Source organism: Myotis yumanensis, unplaced genomic scaffold (assembly GCF_028538775.1).
Source record: "Myotis yumanensis isolate MYYU_CA2020_CCGP unplaced genomic scaffold, mMyoYum1.0.hap1 SCAF_4, whole genome shotgun sequence".
NCBI lineage: Eukaryota > Metazoa > Chordata > Mammalia > Chiroptera > Vespertilionidae > Myotis > Myotis yumanensis.
Window position 1 is genome coordinate 93,805,008 of NW_027223755.1, and position 21,605 is coordinate 93,826,612.

General features: G+C 43.4%; 1 protein-coding gene and 1 pseudogene across 2 annotated transcripts in view; both read right to left on the bottom strand.

Annotated features, from left to right (window-relative positions):
• The window catches only part of ATF7IP2 (activating transcription factor 7 interacting protein 2), a 116,982-nt gene that overhangs the window by 79,220 nt on the left and 16,157 nt on the right, over window positions 1-21,605 (bottom strand). The gene's annotated exons all lie outside the window — the stretch shown is intronic.
• On the bottom strand, window positions 1,383-2,421 carry LOC139008242 (cofilin-1 pseudogene; annotated as a pseudogene).

The window sequence follows — 21,605 nt, forward strand, 5'->3', positions numbered from 1 at the left end:
AGCTGAGATATCTCTCCAGAAATTCAGTTGCTGTCTATAGCAGCCCTGCCAGCACTTTCGCATTTCCGCTCCTCCTAACAGTCCCTACAGTCTCCACGTTCCATTCTCAGTTATCAGGGTTCTCTCCATTGAGTTTTCAGTTGATTATTCTGCGAGTTTTTCTGTATTTTAGTTGTAATTTCAGTTTGGTCCTGGGAGCATGTCCATGCAACATCCACTTATTCCACTGCCATTTTAATCTCCATTCTTTCAGTTTATATTCCTTCAGTATTTTTTTCTTTTGTGCCCTTACCGGAGTTCAGCTGGCTATCTTTTGGTGCATGAGATGATGCTCAACCCACTACATGTTGTTGTTTTTTTTTATGCAGTCACAAAATTCATCCATTTCGTTGTGACAGCAATAATTCATACATTTACATGGCAAAATAATCAATTGAGTCAATATAACAAAACATGTTTATCAGGTCAACAATGATAGATATTGGATCATTTCCAGTTTTCTATTTCTCTTTTGTTTTTCTTATATCACTGCTATAAATATTATTGTTTCAAGGTACATATCTGTATTTTTAAATTAAATTTCTTGGGGTAACATTGGTTAATACTATTATATACATTTCAGGTGTACAACCTCTAACTTGACACCTGTATAGTCTGTTGTAAGGTCACTACCCAAAGCCTAGTCTCCTTTTATAATCTCCCTTTAACCTCTTCCCCTCTAATAACCACCATTCTGTGGAATTTATAAATCTATTGTTTCTTTGTTCTTTTTTTGCTTTTTGTTTTGTATCACACATATAAGTGAAATCATATGGTTTCTGTTCTTTTTCATCTTATTTCACTTAGCATGTTACTCTCAAAATCAATCTAGATTGTGATTTTGTGTATGTGTGTTTTTTTAAAAATTGAAGTCCCTTACTGGTACTGCTTCTATGAGTGGTCCTGACCAGGTGGAAAAAGATAAGGAAACCAGGCATTATGGGGAGGGGTAATCTCCACAACACTGCATATATACACAGAACTAAATAGATAAGCAGAGTCCTATTGTGTTTAGAAATTGGCACATAGGAAAGAACAACAGGTGGGGATTTAGGGTGTTATACAGTTCCTTCCCACCAACTGTGGAGCCTTGGGGTGGGGGAGGGGGGAGATTGGTGTGCTTCAATCCAAGAGGAATCAGAAGAGCAAAACAGTTTGGGAAGGCCAGAACTATCAGTGGTGGAGGGAGGAGGAAGGTCCAGAGGGTGGTAACTGGGTGAAAGGATTGCCTTTCCCTGTATGGGATCCTCACAGCCCCTATAGTCTGGCAGGCAGGAGCAGGCTGCAACCTCCACAGGCAGGTCTGGGGCTGCCAGATGCTCCAAGAAGGAGCTGGAGGAAGCTCACAAAGGCTAGCCCTCCACGGAAAGGACAGCATTAACACCCTACTTCTGTACTAGAGTGCAGCAGAGTGACCTCCACTAATAGCAGTTTGCTTGTGATTCATGCTTGATCCCTGTCAGCTTCTTCTTGATGGCATCCTTGAAAACTGGCATAGAGCATTTTGCTTTTAAGGTATGAAGAATCGAGGGCCCAGAAGATAAAGACCAGGTCCTCCTTCTTGCTCTCCTTGGTCTCATAAGTTGCATCATCCAGGGTGTAGTGGCAGCTGTTCAGCAGCATCTTGACAAAGATGGCATACAGGCCACTACAGTCTGGCCCACATCACTTACCAAGATCTCCTTTACCTCCTTCAGAATGAAATTCTTATCTTACTCAGGTAGAAGAGCACCAGCTTTTGGTTCTTTTTCATGTCCTCTGGTGTGGAGGACTTACACACCTTCATGTCATTAAACACTTTGACTCCATCGTAGACAGCCACACTGGAGGTCATGTTTTTGGAAGTGAAAAGGAGACAGCAAGAATAGTCTAATAAGATGAGAGCCACTGCAGTTGCTTTTGGGAGCTAACTGCATGTGTTGTTGCAAATGCCAATATTTCATTTTCTGTGGCTGAGTAATATTTCATTGTTTATGTACCACATCTTTATCTAATCATCTATCAAGGGACACTTAGGTTTTTTCCATGTCTCAGTTATTGTGAATAATGCTGCAATGAACACAGGGTTTCTTGTATCTTTATAAATAATGATTTTCAATTTTTTTTCAGGTAGATACCCAGAAGAGGGGATTACTGGGTCATATGGTAGCTTTAGTGTTAATTTTTGAGGAAACTCCAAACTGTTTTTCATGGTGGCTGCAACAATTTACATTCCCACCAGCAGTGTGCAAGGTTTCCTTCTTCTCAACATAGTCTCCAATGCTTGTTATTTCCTGACTTATTGATAAAATCCATTCTAACAAATGTGAGGAGGTATCTCACAACTAGCAATGTTAAGCATCTTTTATTTTTTTTATTTTTTTATTTTAATAATTTTTATTTCTTAAAGTATTACAAAGAGTATTACATATGTCTCCTTTTTTCCCCCCCTTGACATTCCCCCGGCCCCTACCCTCTGCCCCCCCCCGCCCCGTGTCTTGTGTCCATTGGTTACTCTTATATGCATGCATATAAGTCCTTCAGTTGGTCTCTTAATCCCCCCCCAACCCTCCCCAGGCTTCCCACTGTAGTTTAACATTCTGTTCAATGTTGCTCTGCTTCTGTATCTACCCCTGTTCATCAGTCCATACTGGTCCCCTTTATTTGTCCCAACCTCACTGGAGTAGTCTCAACCTCACCAGGGCCGTCTGAGCCTCACCAGGGCCGTTTCAACCTCACCGGGGCCGTCCCTACCTCACGGGGGCCGTTTCAACCTCACCGGGGTCGTCCCTACCTCACGGGGGCCGTTTCAACCTCACCGGGGTCGTCCCTACCACACCGGGGCCGTTTCAACCTGACCGGGGTTGTCCCTACCACACCGGGGCCGTTTCAACCTGACCGGGGCCGTCCCTACCTCACGGGGGCCGTTTCAACCTCACCGGGGTCGTCCCTACCACACCGGGGCCGTTTCGACCTGACCGGGGTTGTCCCTACCAGACCGGGGTCGTCCCTACCTCACGGGGGCTGTTTCAACCTCACCGGGGTCGTTCCTACCTCACGGGGGCCGTTTCAACCTCACCGGGGTCGTCCCTACCACACCGGGGCCGTTTCAACCTGACCGGGGTTGTCCCTACCACACCGGGGCCGTTTCAACCTGACCGGGGCCGTCCCTACCTCACGGGGGCCGTTTCAACCTCACCGGGGTCGTCCCTACCACACCGGGGCCGTTTCAACCTGACCGGGGTTGTCCCTACCACACCGGGGCCGTCCCTACCTCACGGGGGCCGTTTCAACCTCACCGGGGTTGTCGCTACCACACCGGGGCTGTTTCAACCTGACCGGGGTTGTCCCTACCACACCGGGGCCGTTTCGACCTCACCGGGGTCGTCCCTACCTCACGGGGGCCGTTTCAACCTGACCGGGGTTGTCCCTACCACACCGGGGCCGTTCCGACCTGACCGGGGTCGTCCCTATCACACCTGGGCCGTTTCAACCTCACCGGGGCCATCCCGACCTCACCGGGGCCATCCCAGCCTTACCGGGGAAACAGGAAGTTTGGCCCTCTGTCCCCTGCCGGCGGCTCCCCACCAGACAAAATCTCCAGGCGTTCCTGGTGGTTGAACATCCAGCACTCCTGCCCTCCACCAAGTGCACAGACTGCCTGTCTGCTGTCCCCCAGCGCCCCACAAGAGACTGGGACCAGTGGGCATGTTTGTGCGCTTGCTGGTACAGCAGTTCCACAGTGCCGGCCCAGTCAGGCCCAGCCCTGGCCGGCCCCAGACCCGACTCTGCCCCCCGATTGCATCCCTCCCAGATGCAAGGAGCTGAAATCTGCAGCCTGCTGGGATGGGCTCTGTACTTGGTGCCTCTGCACATCCTACTCAGTCTCAATGCGCTTCTTTCTATGCGAGGAGTTGAAATCTGCAGTTTGTTGGGTTGGGCTCTGTACTTGGTGTCACATCCTACTCAGTCTCAATGTTCTTTCTCTCCTTCCAGTTGTAGAGCTTCCACTGGGCCAACTTTCCCATGGTTCTGTATGATAGGTGTTTGTCTGATATTTGGTAGTTTCGATGTTGTTGTGTGAGGTAGCACGCACAGGTCTCTTCCTTATGCCGCCATCCTGGTTCTCCTGGGTCTGCTTCTTGAGTGTGTCTCCCATGGCTGCGAGCAGTTGAAGTCTCCAATTTGTTGGGATAGGCTGCAAAAGCGCAGGTGGGTCTTTTTGTGCACCTGGCACAGCTTGGATGGGGATGTAAATTGATTAGGGCTGAGTCTCAGGGAGTCGCCATGGCGGAGCAAATAGCACTGGCTGAGTCTCCGCGGTCCCTTGAATCTCTGCCAGGGCTTTGTGTCCCCCAGTGCCGGCGAGCAGCTGTGCAACACAGTCTCTCTCGCTTTCTGATGGCTGTAAGGCCGTGCTGCCTCTCCCCGTAGGGTCTGGTGCCTCATGATCCTGCCTGAACCAGCTCAGTGGATTTGAAAGTTTGCAGAAGCAAAGGCGTTTCTACTTGTGAGTCTGGCACAGCCCAGATGGGAATGTAAATTGCGTAGGGCGGGGTCACAGGGGGTCGCCGGGGCGGAGACTCAGCGGCCCCTTGCCTATCCAGGACACCAGGACTTTGCGTCCCCCAGTGCCGGCGAGTAGCCGAGCGCCAGAGCCTCCCTCGCTTTCTGACCGCTGGAAGGCCGTGCCGTCTCTCGCCTTGGAGCCTGGGGCCTCAGAGACCCGCCCAAACCAGCTCAGTGGATTTGAGAGTTTGTAAAAGCACAGTCATTCCCTCTTGTGCCTCTGGCACAGCCCGGAGGATAGGGTGGGGTCACAGGGAGTTGCCAGCGTGGAGGAAATAGCGATGGCGGCGTCTCCGCGCCCCTTGCCTCCCCGGGACACCAGGACTTCTTGTCCCTCGGTGCCGGCGAGCAGCCGCGCGTCAGAGCTTCCCTCGCTCTCCGACCACTGCAAGGCCGTGGCCGCCTCTCCCTGTGGGATCTGGGGCCTCAGAGACCCGCCCCGAGCAAGCCCAGAGGATTCGAGGGTTCGTAAAAAACCGAGAATCCATTTGCAGCCCGCGTGGCGTGTGACTGCATACCTCTGGTTTTGGTGCCTCCGTAGCTCCCACTCAGTCTCACTGCGCTTCTTTCTTTTCTTCCAGTTGTAGATCTCCCACTGGGCCAACTTCCCCATGTTTCTGAGTGGCGGTTGTTTACTTCATAGTTGATAGTTTCAATGATGCTGTGAGAAAGCAGCACACACAGGTCCGCTCCCTACGCCGCCATCTTGGTTCTCAAGCATCTTTTAATATATCTGTTAACTATCTGCATATCTTCTTTGGAAAAGTGTCTGTTCAGGGCCTCTGTACATTTTTAAATAAGACTGTATTTTTGTGGAGTTGTATGGCATCCTTATATATTTTGAATATTATTTTGAATATTTACTACTTGTCAGAAGTATCTTTTGCAATTTTCTCTCATTAGGTTGGTGGCCTTTCTGTCTTGTTGGTGGTTTCTTTTCCTGTGCAGAAGCTTTTAGTTTGATGCAGTCCCATTTTTAAATATTTTTTTTCTTTTAGTTCAGTTGCCTTTGGGGTCAAGTTCACAAAAATCCCTGTGAGACCAAAGTCCCTAAGTTTAGTGCCTAGGTTTTGTATGACAGTGGAACCTTGGTTCTCGAACTTAATTCACTCCAGAAGGCTGTTTGGGAAACCATTTGCTCGAAAACCAAATCACTTTTTCTCAGAAGTAATATAAGTTGAATTAATTCATTCCAGACCCCAAATTATTCCGTTTTATGCTTTCTTATTTACAGTACAAGTCTAAATGTATTGTTTAATCTATAAACATTTTAAAAACAAAAAGGACAAAAAATATAAATGAAAATTTAATAAAAAGGAAATGTACAGTAAAAAATGAAAATTTATAAACACACTAGTGTTAGGTCTGATCAAATAACTGAATCAACAGCCCCTCGGCTGGTAGCTGACCTTTAGACCACTTCACAACTAATATTCCCTTCTGCCTAGACGAGGGGTGGGCAAACTTTTTGACTCGAGGGCCACAATGGGTTCTTAAACTGGACCGGAGGGCCGGAACAAAAGCATGGATGGAGTGTTTGTGTGAACTAATATAAATTCAAAGTAAACATCATTACATAAAAGGGTACAGTCTTTTTTTTTTTTAGTTTTATTCATTTCAAACGGGCCGGATCTGGCCCGCAGGCCGTAGTTTGCCCACGGCTGGCCTAGACCATATACCACTTGCTAAGACCATTATCTTTCCCCTCAGGACTCACCCAGAAAAAGGATCTCTGACTCCCTGTCCCTGGGTGCTGGTGCCATTTGGGGGCCCAGCCCATCTAGTTTTACAGGTGGCCTAATAAATTTATAATCCCTTACCACATTGGCCTTGTGCATACCTTCTTCGGTGACCCTAACATTTGGCATGAGAGTTCTGCGGGGAAGGGGAGCCATTGCCACACCTTCAGTCACTCTGAGTTTGCTAGTCAGAGAGCAGTAAGCAGTGGCAGCTCAACCTAGGCTTACCTCAGAATCCTACTCCAGTGACATGATTGCTGTCCTTGATTAGGCCTCCCTCCCTTATGGGCCGTCCTGGAATTCTTGCCAAAGTGCCTTATCCACAATATAAATTAGACAATGATTCACACTGGCACAAGAATGGAACTTTTGATTTTAACATTCTCTGGACTTAGCTCGAGCTCTGGCCAAAGTGCCTCATCAACAATATAAATTAGACAATGACTCACAATGGCCCAAGAATGGAACTTTTGATTTTAACATTCTCTGGGAATTAAACAATTTCTATCACTGCAATGGGAAGTGGTCAGAGATCCCCTAGATCCAGGCCTTCTTTACACTCTGTAATCATCCTTCTCTGTGTTAAACCTGCTCTACTTATCAAATCCTACTTCTCCACTCAAACCTCCTTCTGCCAACTCCGGAACTTTACACTCTGAGGCTTCTGAACGTCCCTCCCCGACATATCAGGTCCTTCAGACCCTTCCTTTGACCCTTCTGATAAGTTGATTCTCCATTTCCCTCCAGGGCCCCAGAATTTACCTCCTTAGTGCCTCCTCCAACCACACCCATCTTTGGACTCCACCTCTTCGTCTACCCCCTTATCCTCCTTACCAAGCCCCCACTCTTACACATTTCAGGACAGCCCAGGTCCAGCTCCCTATCCTCTCCCTCCGAGAGATGGCCTGGGCCAAGGGTATTGTCCAGATACACATTCCATTTTCCATGCCTGACCTCCCATAGATTGAGAAGCATCTTGGGTCTTTTTCAACCGACCTGACCACCTTTACAAAGGAATTTGAGTACCTGACGCAGTTCTATGACCTGACCTATCACAACATCTACGACAACCTGTCCTCTCTAACTCCAGAGGAAAAGGAGCACATCTGGCTAGCAGCTAATGACTATGCCGATACCCTATATAGATAGAACATAGCAGTCTACCTGGTTGGTGCTGATAGGGCCCCCCAAACTGATCCAAAATGCGACTATCAGGTCAATTCTCCAGGGTGCCAACTCTGTAGCCATATAACCACCTGTCTCATTGCCGGACTCAAAATGGATACCACCTCCCCAGAGGGATCCCTTCTTCTGAACACCCATTTTATATCCTAATTAGCCCCCGCTATATGCCACAAAGTTCGAAATAGACACAGCAACACAAACCCCTCAAAGAGACCTGGCCTTTAGTAACAGAGACAAGGAGACCCAAGTCAAAAAAAAAAAAGGAAAGATCAGGCCAAGGCTGAGGCCCAGAAGAAGGCCTTTCAGCTCATAGCTAAATACTAGTAAATTATCGTAAGGGGCTGAGACTGTTTCAGGTGTGTCTGGAAAGCCAATAAAGATATACACTGAGTGGCCAGATTATTATGACCACCCCATCAGTACTTTGTTGAGTCACCTTTTGCCTTCAATACTGCAGCGATTCTTCTTGGCATTGACTCCACGAGATGTTGAAAGGTGATGCGAGGAATCTGACACCATGCCTAATGAATAGTACTGTCCAGTTCTGTGAGATTTGATGTATTGTGGAACCAGCTTCCTGATGGCTCTTTTAACTTTGTCCCACAAATGCTCAATTGGATTGAGATCTGGTAATTGTGAGGGCCACCTAAGCAAGGTAAAGTCTCCCTCATGTTCTTGAAACCACTCCTGCACAGTACGAGCACTGTGGCATGGCGCATTGTCTTGTTGGAACAAGCCATCTCCATTGGGATACACCATAACCATGATAGGATGAACTTGATCAGCAACAATACTTAGGTATGTTGAGCTATTCAGACGTTGTTCCACACAAATTAAAGGGCCCAAATCATGCCAGGAAAACGTGCCCCAAACCCTAACACTGCCCCCACCAGCTTGAAGGGTTGTACTCATGCATGTGGGGTGCATGCTTTCATGCTGTTTCCGACAAATTCTCACTCTGCCATCTGCATGATGCAACTGGAAACGCGATTCATCGGACCACATGACTTTTTTCCAATGCTCAACTGTCCAATCCTTGTGTTCCTGTGCGAATTGGAGACGTTTTATCTTGATAACTACAGACAGCAAAGGTGTTCGAACAGGCCTTCGGCTTCCATATCCCATATGATGCAGTGTATGACTAATTTGCCTACAAATGTCAGGTGGTCATAATAATCTGGCCACTCAGTGTATTTTCCCCAGCCATTAGGGTGTAGCTGGGGTAAGCTATCCTTTTCCCATGCATTCCTAATTATGCCAGAAAGCCCTGCACCCCTCTTGGGGTGAGATCTCTTAGTATGCCTGGGGACAACTATTTCATATGTTACTATGTCTTCCCCTGGTGAATACTGAAATTAACCCTGACATTTGGACCACTCAGGGCAGAATAGTGAAAACCATTACTGCTTCCCCAGTTCAGGTAACCTGGCTGATAAAGCTTCATTCAACAAAACCTCACAGATTCTTGGGTGAGTTGACTATCCAAAATATATTGACTGTCATGGCTCCTATCTTTAGATAGGCCCCTAATCATAGTGGTCCTAGCCTTAGTCTTCAGCCCTTGCTTATTAAACCTCCTAAACCGCTTTGTTTCTTCTTGTATTGAGGCTTTCAAGCTAAAGATGGTACTCCAAACGCAACCACAGATGGAGACAAATGCCATTTTCCATGGACCCCTAGCCTGGCCTCCTCTAATGGGACCCTGACAACTGCTCCCCCACAAAGACCACTGTCATTAGGAAATAGCCAAAGAGGTCATTGCCCCTGCCCCCAAGAGCAGTTGGGGTCTCCTAATCAGAGGGGAGACTGGGAGGAGTTAGCTTGACAAGTAGGCAAACAGACCAGTGGTCCAGAGGAAAACAAAGGCAGGTGGAATGTAGGCAGGGACAGACACAGCAATTTGAGCAAGCCTAACCACAGGAACCAACCATACAAAAATAACAATGTTTTCAGACTCAAGAGAGGGAGTTACGTGAAACTAGGGAGGGGCTGCAACAATAAGTTGGGCGCATAGAAACAAAGAAAGGTCTATTGCTGGGCAAGAACAATTGAGGTAACCAATAAGCTGGTGACATGGGTAGATATGGAGCAGGCTTGTAGTAAATATATACTCTAAGACTACAAGGCTTCAGTGGAAACCCATTACTGTGCCCCATCCCCGTGCAGAGTCTGAATCTCCTTGTACTAAATGTTCTACAATTTTGCTTAAATCTTCTGGTCTGAGATTTCATTCTTCTGCTTCATGGGACTTGATCCCAAGAAAGGGAAGGGACCTCGGCTCACGGTTTAGGTTATCACTTGTACTCAGGAAATACCACCCCTAGACACTATCATAGCCTCCTTTTGTTCCCAGGCCTCGTCGTCACTCTGACAGAGAGCAAGGATTTTGGCTCTGAGGGAAAACAATCCCCTTTCAACTAAGACCTTATGCCCCTCTTTCCCTGTAAGAATTCAGTGCCAAAAATCCTTTAAAGGGGAATATAGACCCTGAGACCCCAAAAGCAAGGATGATGGGCCATGTAAGGTATAGAAACTCACTGGGCCAGAAAGCTCCAGATGCCTAGCAAGGGGCAAAACTGGGAAAATAAAAATCTCCTCCAAGGTAACAGCTCCCCTTTCATATCACTAGTCAGGCAGCTTATCCCCCTGATCATTTCCTCCCTAAAGAAAACATAAAGGCCTTAGTTGTATCTCAGCTCCAGAATCAGAAAAACAACAAAACCAGACAAGTGATGCTGTGGTAGCCTTAGGACCAGCTTTTACCTCCCAAGTCACTCAACAGGACTACTTTCGAACCTTCACCAACCAATCTCTTGGGGAAATCATGTTGCTGTAACCCCTTGCTCCAAAACATAAGAAATCTATACTGTTCCAGCAACTTCACAACCAACATTCCCTTTTGCTTAGACCATATTCCACTTCCTAAGACCACATTCCACTTGCTAAAACCATTATCTTTACACTCAGGACTCCCCCAGAGAATTATCTGCCCAAAAAAAGACCGCCTAGCCGAAACCGGTTTGGCTCAGTGGATAGAGCGTCGGCCTGCGGACTGAAAGGTCCCAGGTTCGATTCCGGTCAAGGGCATGTACCTGGGTTGCGGGCACATCCCCAGTAGGAGATGTGCAGGAGGCAGCTGGTCGATGTTTCTCTCTCATCGATGTTTCTAACTCTCTATCTCTCTCCCTTCCTCTCTGTAAAAAATCAATAAAATATATTTAAAAAAAAAAAAAAAAAAAAGACCGCCTAGAATCCTTTAAAATTTCTGACTCCCTATACCTGCTGGTGCCATTTTGGGGCTCAGCCCATCTGGTTTTCCAGGTTACCTAATAAATTTATAATGCCTTACCACTTTGGCCTCGTGCATTTCTACTTCGGCAAACCTATCAACTAGAACTTAACTTTAATGATGAGAGCTATTAATAACTGAATATGGAGGGGAGGGATGTTATTGTTTCCAAAACCATGTCTATAAAAATGTTCTTCTAGAGTTATTTCATCTCGTTGCTCCAGTAGAACTTGCTTCAGGCTCACCGGGTCTATGTCTCACAAAAAACCTATCCAATGACGTTTATTTTTGTCTGGTTATTAGCACTTAAGTGAAGTGAAACACTGCATTGCCATTGAAATCACACGGTTTACTACTTGCCAGGATGATAATTCTCAATAAACCTTTACATTTCTCCCCATTTCCCAAGCATTTTCCTAGATTTGTAAAGTAGGAATATCTTCCCTACCCTCCTCCCTCTTATGAAAACAGATCCTCAGCTGCTGTTTGTTGTTCCTCCCTCTGAAGGTCTTAGAATTCCTCCATGGTCAGCTCAGTGTTGTACTACTCCTCCAACTCCTCCACATCATCATCATCCACCTTGAAGCCCAAGGACTTCCCAAGACACACAATATCCTCCACAACAGACACAGCCCTAAAAGTCTCTTTCAGCAATAGACTCAAGCCACAATTTCGTCCAGGCTGATTGCATAGTATTGGAAGACACTTTCTCCCATGTTTTGTCAATGAGCCTCAAGCAAGTGAAAATATTAAAATGTTCATTCCAGAAGTACCTGGAGGTTAAATTCATTTCAGGGGTCACCTCAATACACCTCTGAAACAGTGCCTTTGTGTAGAGCCCTTTAAATTTAGAAATGAGCTGCTGGTCCATGGGCTGGATGGGAAGAGTTGTGTTGGGTGGCAAGAACCAATAGAGATGAAACTGTACTCCTCCATCAACTCAGCCTCCAAGCCTGGAGGGTGGAAAGGAACCTTGTCCATTATAAGAAGTGCCCTAAGTGGCAAATATTTTTCCCGGAAATACTTCTTTAAATTTGGGGCAAACACTTCATGAATCCGCTCAATTAAAAATTGGCTGGTTAACCAAGCTTTGCTGTTAGCCCTCCACAACACATTCAACTTGTTTTTCAGAATGATTTTCTTGAAAACTGGTGGGTTATCACAATAGTAGACAAGTAGAAGCTTCAATTTAAAGTCTTCACTCACATTCCCACATAACAATAAGGCCAGCCAGTCATTGGCTTATGTTTTGGCAATGAATTTTCCTCCTATGTGATGTAGGTCTCTGGCATTTTCTACGAGAAGAGGCCTGCCTCATCATAATTGAACACAAAATTATCAGCAACTACTTTCTTAGAACTACAGCCTCCCAATTCCTCACTACACTATAAATGCAACTTTTCATTTCTTTTTTTTTTTTTAAATATATTTTATTGATTTTTTACAGAGAGGAAAGGAGAGAGATACAGAGTTAGAAACATCAATGAGAGAGAAACATCGATCAGCTGCCTCCTGCACATCTCCTACTGGGGATGTGCCCGCAACCCAGGTACATGCCCTTGACCGGAATCGAACCTGGGACCTTTCAGTCCGCAGGCCGACGCTCTATCCACTGAGCCAAACCAGTTTCGGCTACTTTTCATTTCTTAATTTACAAAACCGACCCTACTAGCCTTTAACAAATCACTTTCCGCACCTGTTCCATGGGTGATCTCAGGAGGTCAGTATGCAGCATCTTCACTTTTTCACATATCATTGTCCCTAATTGCTATCACTGACTGTTTTTCATGTATCTAAATTAGGGGTCTGGAACCATTTTTTTTTTTCTGCCAAGGACAATTTGGATACTTATAACATCGTCTGTGGGCCATACAAAATGATCAACTTGAAAATTAGCTTCCTGCATTTGGTCAAAAATTTAATTAACTCACCAGTAATGCCTTGGCAGGGCCAGATCAAATGATTTCTTGGGCCTTATATGGTCCTCCTCAGGCTGGACATTCTCCACCCAATCTAAATAAAAAATAATTTTTCTACCTCTTCAATTGAATGTGATCTTTGTTTCCTGAGCACTGTCACACACATAGTTACATCAGCACTCTTGGTAGCCTTTTTGTTTTAAAATTAAGCTAATCGTTGATTTTCCCATGTCATACTCAATAGCCAGATCAGACACAGGGCACCTCTGTCACACTTCACAATTATTTCTTTTTGAAGCTCTATTGTCATTCTCACAACTTCCCTTTTCACTTTGCTGTTAGCACTAACCTTCTTAGGTCCGTAGTCATTTGGTGTCCATTTTTAATAACTAGAGGCCCAATGCACGACATTAGTGCGCTGGAGGGGGGGGGGGTGTCTCAGCCCAGCCTGCACCCTCTCACAGTCTGAAACCCCTCAGGGGATATCCGACTGCCAGCCCCAAGGGGTTCTTAGCTCCGCTGCGGAGGCAGGGGAGGCTCCTGCCACCGCCACTGTGCTTGCCAGTCTTGAGCCTGGCTTCTTCCAATCCATGATCATGAAATATATTTTCATTACTTTATGTCTTCAATTCCTTTCACTAATGTATTATTAGTTCACAGTATACAGGTCCTTCACCTACTTTGTTAAGTTTATTTCTAGATATATTCTTTTTGTTGCAACTGCAAATAGGATTGTTTTCTTCATTTCAATTGTGATATTTCATTGTTAGGAATATATTGGATATTTGTACCTGATTTTGTATTTTGAAACTTTAATGTATCTTTTTATTGTTTCTAAGTTTATGGTGGAGTCTTTAGAGTTTCCTACATATATAATCACTTGCAAACAGTTTTACTCCATTTCCAATATGGATGCCTCTTATTTCTTTTTCTTCCCTGATTGCTCTAGCTAGAATGTTCAGTACTATGGTGAATAACAGTATCAAGAGTGGATATCCTAGTCTTGTTTCTGATTCTAAACATTTGAATGGGTTTAAGTAGCAATAAGGTATATAAATGTCCAAATTTTCAGGATAGCCAAATTATTTTCCAAAACAGCTGTACCAATTTACAACCCTATGGACAATAAATACCACTATCGCCCTACCTAGTTTGGCTCAGTGGATAGAGTTTCAGCCTGCAGACTGAACGGTACCAGGTTCGATTCTGGTCAAGGGCACATGCCTGGGTTGTGGGCTCGATCCCCAGTGGGGGGATGTGCAGAAGGCAGTTGATCCAAGATTCTCTCAACATCAATGATGTTTCTAACTCTTTCGCCCTCTCCATTCCTCTATGAAATCAATATTTTATATATACACACACACACACACACACACACACACACACATATAATTTATATTTATATTTTAAAGTTACTACTATCCTATCTACACCTTCTTGAGCCCTTGGTTTTGCCAGAGCAATTTTTACCAATGTAATGGATACAGATGTTTATCTCCCTGTCACAATTTGCATTTCCCTAATTATTACCATCTTTTTGTCTGCTTCATAATGTTTTAGTACTATTTTTATTTCTCCTCTGTTAAATCCTCTGCTTAAATTCTTGGGCCAGTTACCAGGTATGATATTACTACTATCTTTTAATATTTAATATTTATTGGCTATACATGTATCCTTGTCTGCAAGATTCCTGGTTATGTCTTGCTCTTTCGTTTCTGTTGGGTGGCCTTTTCTAATTTAATTTTTTATGGTACTGAATAAATTGTATCTAACAATCCTTAGTCAATCCTTTGTTATATGAGTTGCAGGTATGTTTTGTGGCTTGACTTTGCTCCTCCTGACTTTAACACAAACAAATTCTTCTGTTGTTATTTTCTTTTCTTTTATGGCTAAAGCTTAATATATTTGAGAAATCCTTTCCAACCCCATGGTAATGTGTGGAATAGTGAGGCCTCTGGTGGTAGAGAAACCTTTTTCTGTTCCACACTATCTATGGGCATGGAGCTGTACCACAGCAGTACAATGATAAAAATACATATTAGGAATGAAGATCTCAGAAAGAATACTCAGGCTTACCACAGAAATATTAAATGTTTGTTTCCAAACAACCACAATAAAACAAGTATCACAATAAAGTTAGTCACATGAATTTTTGGATTTCCCAGTGCACATAAAAGTTATGTTTAGTCTACACTGCTGAAGTCTAGTATGTTATAGCATTGTTAAAAAAGTGTACATATGGTAATTAAAAAATACTTTGTTGTGAAAAAATGCTAACCATCATCTGAGCTTGTAGCAAGCTGTAATCCTTTTTCTGGTGGAGGGTCTTGCCTTGATATTGATGGCTGCTGATTTATCAGGGTGGTGATTGCTGAAGGATGACACATGACACATGACTGTGGCAACTTCTTAAAATAAAACAAGTTTGCTGCATTGACTGACTCTTCCTTTCACAAAGGATTTCTCTGTAGTATGTGATGCTGTTTCATAGCATTTTACCCATAGCAGAAGTTCTTTCAAAACTGGAGTCAACTCTCTGAAACTAACCTGCTACTTTAACAACTAAATTTATGTACTATTCTACATCCTTAGTTGTCATTTCAACAATCTTCACAGCGCACTCACTAGGAGATTCCATCTCAAGAAACTTTCTTTGATAATCCATAAGAAACAACTCATCAAAGTTTTATCATGAAATTGCAACACTCCAGTCATATCTTCAGGCTCCATTTCTAATCCTAGTTCACTTGCTATTTGACATCTACAGTTACTTTCTCAACTAAAGTCTTGAGTCCCTCAAAGTCATCCATGAGGATTGGAATTAACTCTTCTAAATTCTTGTTAATGTTTATACACACAGATACACATATATGTATATATGTATATATATGTGTGTGTATATATATATATATATATATACATATATACATATATATAGATATAGATATACTTAATCAGCACCCAAGGATATCTTCCTATTGATTTTAGAGAGAGAGGGATAAGGAGAGCAAGAAACATTGGAAGTGCCCAGATGAGTCCCAGCTGTGAAGCAATGCAAGCTGCTGTGGGGCCTTGGGCCTTCTTTTGGAAGTTTTCGGTCTCTCTGACTGAGCTGCAGTTTGTTAGGTAATTTTAGATTGCAAAGGGCCAGATAATTCATATGCAAAAGCATCTGCATACAGCTTGGGTGGGGCGGGGTTCTCAGGGTATCAACAGGGTGGAACAAACAGCTATGGCTGATCCTCTGCCCTGCCCTAAGAGGTCCCAGGTCTCAGTGTCCCAAGGTAATCGCTGCCAGCACCTCTGAGAGAAAGCCGCACTCCATTTCTGGCCGATGCCAGACAGTCCAGTTTCTCCCCGTATGAGTCTGGGTCCCAAGAGACTCGCCCAGAACTGGAGTTCAGAGCTGTTGGGAGCTTGAGACTCCCTCCCAATTGAAAAAGACAAACCACGTCCTCAGTTGCCAGCCCTTTCCGCGGGCACCTCCGTACCTCTGCACTTTCCTTCTGCACCTCCTCTGAGTCTCAGTGTGCTTTTCTCTTTCCTTCTAGTTGTAGAATTTCCACTCAGCCAGCCTTCCTGTGGTTCTGGATGATGTCCGTTTTGTCTTTTAGTTGTATTTTTGAAGTGGTTGTGCGAGGCAATTTCAGGTGCTTACCTATGCCGCCATCTTGGTTTCTTCTCTCTTTGAATTATTCTTTAGATTAAGGGAATCTTGTGGCTGTTTTAATCTTTTATCCAGACCACTAAACTTTGGTGCATATGAGCAATAATGCTGTTCTGCTCTGTTATCATCCATGTGTTCACTGGAATAGCAGTTTTAATTTGCTTCAAGTATTTTTTATTTTGCATTTACAACTGAGGTAACTGGTGCAACTATTTTTTTAATATGCTTTCTTTTGATTTAAAGTGAGAATCAAGTAACTTTTCCTTTCACTTGAATACTTCAAGACCATTGCAGTGGTAACTAGCCTAATTCCAATATTTTTATATCTCAGGAAATAGGGAGGACCAAAGAAAGAGGGAGACAGAACAGCTGGTCAGTGGAGCAAAAAAGAACACACCTTTATCAATTAAGTTTGCCATTTACAAGTGTGCAATTCATGGTGCCACGAAAACAATTACAATAGCAACATGAAAGATCACAGATCACTATAACATACTAGTATACAATAATGAAGAAGTTTGAAATATTCTGAGAATTACTGAAATGTGAAAGACGCACAAAATGAACAAATGCTGTTGGAAAATTGTGTTGATAGAGTTAACTGATGCAGGGTTTCCACAAACATTCAAAATAACATGAAGCACAACAAAATTATGTATGCCAGTAATAGGAATCCTTGCTCAGAGTGAATTATTCTTAAGTTTATAAACTACATGAGATAACTAGTCATAACAATTTGCAAATAGCTAGTTGACAAGAGCTAGCTGAGTAGATGTACTTTACGGAGAAAACCTTCGTATTAAAATATTTAGAGAAAACAAAAACTATCAGTAAAAGGCTCTGGGAAGTTAAGGAACTGCCTAAAAGGTGAAGGGATACTTTACATGTTGTAGAAAAATTGAGTGAAATTAAATTACTAGGAGGAAAAAAAGAGCAATAACTTAATCTAACTAGGGAATCCTTGGCATCACGAGAATTCCTATCCTCAAAAAGTTTAAATCTGTTGATGTCCAATAACCCATATTTCATATGAATCATAGTACTGTCTTATAGCACAAGGCTAGAAAGGTAAGTCATCTAAATTTTCTCAATTTTTAAAGGTTAAGTCATCTATATTTTCTCAATTATCTTTTACAATTTAAGTATATATTTTCTCAATTGTCTTTTACAATTTAAGTCTTCAATTCATCTAGAATTGGTTTTAAAATTGAGGTAGAGAAAGGGTGTTTCTCACTCAGATGTAAAATATCCTGTTAATATTAAACTTTAAAAGTATAATATGCCTCTTTCATTGTATTTTATTTTATGATATAACTCCTGCTGAATATATTATCGTCCATCCCAGCAATGTGTGTTAGATTTCGCTTTTAAAATTTTTTGAAAAGAAGCAAAGGAATTTAACTTTTAACACACGAGATCATGAGAATTCTCGCTTCATATTACAGTGTTTTACAAATTATCATACTTTAAAAAGATAGACTGTAAAAACATGTAATATACAACTTCAAAATGCAATGGGTTAACCCTTTGAGAGCCAAACAATATCCTAGGAACTATGATAAATTGCCAAGGCATTTTGAGTTAAGGTTTTTTTTATTTTTATTTTTAATTAAATCTTTATTGTTGAGATTACAGTTGTTTCTCTTTTTTTTCCCTCCATAGCTCTCCTCCACCCAGTTTCCACCCCACCCTCTGCCCTTACCCCTCCCACTGTCCACATCCACAAGTGTATAATTTTTGTCCAATCTCTTCCTGCAACCCCACACCCCTTTACCCCCAAGAATTGTCAGTCCACTCCCTTTCCATGCCCCTGGTTCTATTATATTCACCAGTTTATGCTGTTCATCAGATTTTTTATTCACTTGATTTTTAGATTCCCTTGTTGATAGATATGTATTTGCTGTTCATAATTTTTATCTTTACCTTTTTCTTCTTCCTCTTCTTAAAGAATACCTTTCAGCATTTCATATAATGCTGGTTTGGTGGTGGTGAACTCCTTTAGCTTTTTCTTATCTGTGAAGCTCTTTATCTGACCTTCAATTCTGAATGATAACTTTGCTGGATAAAGTAACCTTGGTTGCAGGTTCTTGCTATTCATCACTTATTCAGGCCACTCTCTTCTGGCCTGCATAGTTTCTGTTGAGAAACCAGCTGATAGTCGTATGGGTAGGAAGGTAACTGACTGTCTTTCTCTTGCTGCTTTTAAGATTCTCTCTTTGTCTTTTGCTCTTGGCATTTTAATTATGATGTGTCTTGGTGTGGTCCTCTTTGGATTCCTTTTGTTTGGGGTTCTCTGCGCTTCCTGGACTTGTAAGTCTATTTCTTTCACCAGGCAGGGGAAGTTTTCTGTCATTATTTCTTCAAATAGTTTTTCAATATCTTGCCCTCTCTCTTCTTCTGGAACCCCTATAATTCGGATGTTGGTACGCTTGAAGTTGTCCCAGAGGCTCCTTACACTATCTTCATATTTTTGGATTCTTTTTTCTTTTTCCTTTTCCGGTTGGGTATTTTTTGTTTCTTCAAATTTCAAATCTTTGACTTGATTCGTGCGATCCTCTTGTCTGCTGTTGGATCTCTGTATGTTATTCTTTATTTCAGTCAGTGTATGCTTAATTTCCAGTTGGTCTTTTTTCATATCCTCCAGGGTCTCACTAAATTTATCGACGGTTTCCAGAAAATTCTTGAAAAACCTTATAACCATGGTTTTGAACTCTATATCCAGTCGTTTGCTTTCCTCCATTTCTGTCATTTGTGACCTGTTTCTTTGTCTCAGCATTTTTTATGCTTCCCTGTGTTGGCATAGTGGCTTTGTGTGCTAGGTGTCCTATAGGGCCCAGTGGCTCAGCTTCCCCAATTACCTGAGGTGGACACTCTTGGGGCACCCCATTGTGGGCTTTGTGCACAGTCTTGTTGTAGTTAAGCCTTGATTGTTGTAGGTATCACTGGGAGGAATTGACCTCCAGGCCAATTGGCTGTTAGAATCAGCTGTGTCTGCAGTGGGAGAACTTCTGCACTGAAGACACACTTCTGGGGCAAGACTTGCTTCAGTGGGGCTTTGGTGTTCACTGAGTCTGCCCCCTGAGTGTGTCCCTTATGGATCTGAGGAGTTGTAATCTGGTTGGTCCCACTCTGACCACTGGGTACACTGGATCTTGGATCTAAGGAGGTGCTAATTTAGCCTCTGCCTGAGGCTACCCAGCAGGAGCTACAAAGAGATCTGCAGATTCCCCTTCCTTTTATGTGGTATGGAGGTGCCCAGATGAGGATCAGCTGTGAAGCAATGCAAGCTGCTGTGGGGCCTTGGGCCTTCTCTTGGAAGTTCTGGGTCTGTCTGGCCCACCTGCAGTTTGTTAGGTAATTTTCAGATTGCAAAGGGCCAGGGCATTCATATTCAAAAGCTTCTGCTTGCAGCCTGGGTGGGGCGGGGTCTCAGGGAATCAAGAGGGTGGAGCAAGCAGCTATGGCTGAACCTCAGCCCTGCCCTAAGGGGCCCCCTGCGTCTCAGTTTCCCAGTAATTGCTGCAAGCACCTCCGAGGGAAAGCCGCCCTCAAGTTCCGAGTTCTGCCTGCTGTCAAAAAGACAGCCACATCCTCAGGTGCCAGCCTCTTTCCGTGCGCGCTCGAGCCTCTGTACCTCTGCACTTTACTTCCGCAGCTCCTCTGAGTCTTAGTGTGCTTTTCTCTTTCCTTCTAGTTGTAGAGTTTCCACTCAGCCAGCCTTCCTGTAGTTCTGGATGATATCTGTTTTGTCTTTTCGTTGTGTTTTTGAAGTTGTTGTGGGAGGCAGCAATCTCTGGTGTTTACCTATGCCGCCATCTTGGTTTCTCCATTGAGTTAAGGTTTTTAAATTTTTTTCCCCACAAAAAGAGTGAACTACTAGCATCTAATAGTGACACTGCAGGAGGAGCGCAATCCCACTCCTGGCACTTTTGGTGAAAGACAAGAGGAGCGCGATCGCGCTCCCCAGCACTTTCGGGGTTAATTTTAAAGTGTGCCTTGAACATTTATGTAAAATGTTTTTTGTACTCATTGAACAGAAACTTATCTGGCCACTGGGTAAAGCTAGCAATAAAATTACTGATCCGCAATGTGTTAATAAAGTTTAATCCAATTACATTTATTGTAAATGGCACATTAAAGCTTTAACATTTGGTTTTAAGCCCTTCTAACTTTAATAAATTTGTTGCTGTTTTGTTCTTACTTTTTGTTATTTATGTTAGTTCAATATTAAAATGCCCTTTTTATTTTTTAAGGTCTACAATTGCTTTACATGCCATGGATGCTAGTATATTTAAAGATTTTCTAAAATCATTCTTTAGCCAACATTTCATTAACCATTGAGGTCAAGAGTGAAACAATATTATTCAAGTATCCTTTAGCTAAAAAATTTTTCCACCCTCTCATCGTCACTTTAAGTGTCCTTTTTTTGTTCAATTTAGAATTTTCTATTTCAGATTTCAGTTTACTTTTACACTATCCATACTTTCAAGAGTAACTGAGGATAACATTTGGCTATAAACCCAAATATAGTTATTATTAATACTGCTAACAAACATTGATATATTTTTGAGTGAACCTACATTGTTATTTACATTGAGTATATACCTAAGGATGGAATTGCTGACTCATAAAATAACTATATTTTTTGAAGAACAAATTGTTTTCTAAATAGTCTGGACCAATTTAAAATTGGGTTGTCTTTTTATATTCTAGATTCTCAATTTCATCCCACAGATATATAGGCTTATACTTATACCAGTACCACATACTTGATTAATGTCGCTTTCTAGTAAGTTTTAAATTCAGGATGTGTGAGTCCTCCTGCTTGTTCTTCATTCTGAAGATCGTTTTGGCTATTCTGAGTTTCTTGAAAACACACACACACACACACACACACACACACACACACACGGGCCCTGGTGCACAAAATTCGTGCACCAGGAGCGGGGGTGTTCCCTCAGTCCAACCTGCACCCTCTCCAGTCCGGGACCCCTTGGGGGATGTCCAATTGCCGGTTTAGGCCCGATCCTTGGGGCCCAAACTGTCAATCGGACATCCCTCTCACAATCCTGGACTGCTGGCTCCTAATCACTCACTGGCCCTAACTGTCCTTCCTGCCACCCTAATTGCCCCTTGCTGCCTCTGCATGCCGGCCTCATCGCCCCTAACTGTCCCCCGCTGCCAGCCAGGTCGTGGCCAAAAGCCCCTCCCTGAGGGCC